Here is a 2,497-nt window from a genome sequence, read left to right on the forward strand (position 1 = left end):
ATTGTGTAAAATAATTTTGTCATTCAACATATATGAAGAGATGAAACTTTTATGCCAGAATTTACATAAGAGGATAAATATTATGAATCAACATTCCTTTTAAAGTCAAGTGACAGAAAATTCAAGCCCTGTGCATTGTTTTAAAGTCTAATGAAAACATTTCTTGGGCGACCAGTATTGGCAATGTAGAAAATTTTAAATATTGGAGATGGGATTATGGAGGAAAACATGAAAATTTCAGATGTCTTCTATCTCACAAAAAGTTATTGACCCGTCAAAGCCACTCATTATGTGCCAGAAAACGATCTGGCATAAACCAGTCCTGTCAGTAGAGGAGGTCACAGTGACATTTGCGTTATTAATGCTTCTAGACTTCTACTTTTTCCAAGAATAGAAGCAATATGTTTAACAATTCCCCCACACCCAAATCCTTAAACTCAGTATCACAGGCACAGAATATAAGCAAATCCGGGATGTTCTCCAACAGATAAGCAATAGCACAGCTATGTTATTCTCAAAATACTGTCTAGATATTCTTTCCTCTAAAATCAAATGCTCAGTGGCCACACTTCTAACAGTCTGCATTAGCTGACATTAAATGCATTTGTTGTGCCACAAGTCTATCTAAGCTTCCTTTTAGGTATTTTTTAATATGTCCAAGAGACAACGCTTGCTTCAGGTTTATTTAGGGGCACTGACCTATAAGGACATCAACTCCATTTTTAAGGTTTGACTAACTATTGTGGGTTTACTGAAGAAAGAGGACAGGAGAAAAAAAAGCAAATCACAGCAAACCTCTTTAGGTCAGTTAAAGGCCATATCTCTAGCTGGGATATTAAAAAAAAATCTCACCAGCCCACACTCTAAAAGTTAATGCCACTTCTAACAATCAACAGCAAGAAAAATAAACCTGCTAACAACCAGCCCACTCATTAGCAAAAAGCAGTTTAACTCAAATGCTGAGACCAAAGTATAATACTGCCTACTCAAACTATCCCACCTACCCTCAGCCACCAGCGAGGAAGGAAGAAATAACTGCTTAACAGAACAAAATAAGCTTAGTATTTCTTACAAGGATAACAATGGTCCAACTTCTGAGATAATACTCAGAAGGACAAAAGGTGGAGTGAAGGCAATGTATAGGGATTGGTATCTCACAAAATCTTGAAAAACCCAAAGTACCACAAACACACTAAACTTGTCTATGAGTTAGAGAACAAGATATTGCTGCTGCTTCTTTTTTTCCTTTGAATTATACAGTATTTTGTAGGCTCTGCCCTTCAATGTGAAAGCAGGACATTAAAAAAAAATGAAATTGACACAAGTTTTTGGGACCATATATCTGTGAAACTAGACAGATCTATTTATACCTTCTCCTTCCTACAGTCAAATAAGAAAACTAAAACAATCCAAACATGATTAATAAGTCCTTAAAAGTTTAAAACCTTTAGAGGAAAGGGAGGGAAGTTTTGAAAGGAGGAAAAACAAGAACAAGGAAGGGGGAAAGCTTTAAAAGAAAGAGGGGGGTGGGGAATCAATGGGCATCTCTTTTATTTGGCTTCAAGCAAGTGCAAGAAAGTTCATCTGTAATTTGTTCAGTTGTCTGTCTTTTGCACATGTGCGTTCTGGCCAGAAGGGACTTTGAGGTTTTTCTGCATCTGCGGGCTCTATCCTCTTATAGTAATTCTTCTTTGTCTCAATAATCTCAAAGCCAAACTTTCTGTAGAAGTCAGTTGCAGACTCATTGCTGATCTGGACATGCAGATAGATGTTGTCAAAAGTGCCAACTTTTTCACAGATGTTTAAGACATGATTTAACATTTTAGTTCCTATTCCTAGCCTTCGGTATGGTGCCAGACACCCTAGTGTCATGATGTAAAGTCTCTTCTGATTCTGTGAATGATTCACCCTACAACATACTGCGCCTGCTGCAATATCATTGAAATAGGCAAATTTTGCTAGCTCGCCAACCTCCAGCACATCCTTATAGAACTTGTCATTGTAGCTGACTGGAAAGATGACCTGGTTTAATCTCTTCAACTGTTTAATATTGTGTGGTGTCACATCTCCCAGCTCGATCCGCCCTTTCATCTTCCCGGCTTGCTGAGGCAGTTGTTACACCGATATCAACGCCGTTGCCGTCGCCGCCCTGAGCTCTGCGCACCCTCAGCTCGGGCCACTCAACCCCACAAGCCGCCCTCCTCGCCTAGGGCAGGGAGCTGAGCGGGTGACGGGCCTCGAGAGTCGAGCGCGCCTCTGTCTCCACAAACGCACACCGGGCACTCGCCTCCCGCCCGCCGCCGCCGCCAGCCAGACCCGCCGCTGCGCTGTGAACTTTCACCGGAACTCCTAGCTCTTATACAAACTTTTAAATTAGCCACCAATCTTAAGGTGAATATCTATACTGATAGTAAATATGCATTTGGTATCTGTCATGCTATGGAACAAATGTGGAGGAATAGAGGGAACTTTCTCATAGCAGTAGTAACTGAAATAT

General features: G+C 40.4%; 1 pseudogene; it reads right to left on the reverse strand.

The window, feature by feature from the left end:
* Window positions 1–1,595: 1,595 nt before the first annotated feature.
* LOC137757247 (N-alpha-acetyltransferase 50 pseudogene) lies at window positions 1,596–2,091 on the reverse strand (annotated as a pseudogene).
* Between the last annotated feature and the right edge of the window lie 406 nt (window positions 2,092–2,497).

The sequence above is a fragment of the Eschrichtius robustus genome, chromosome X (assembly GCF_028021215.1).
Source record: "Eschrichtius robustus isolate mEscRob2 chromosome X, mEscRob2.pri, whole genome shotgun sequence".
Taxonomy (NCBI): domain Eukaryota; kingdom Metazoa; phylum Chordata; class Mammalia; order Artiodactyla; family Eschrichtiidae; genus Eschrichtius; species Eschrichtius robustus.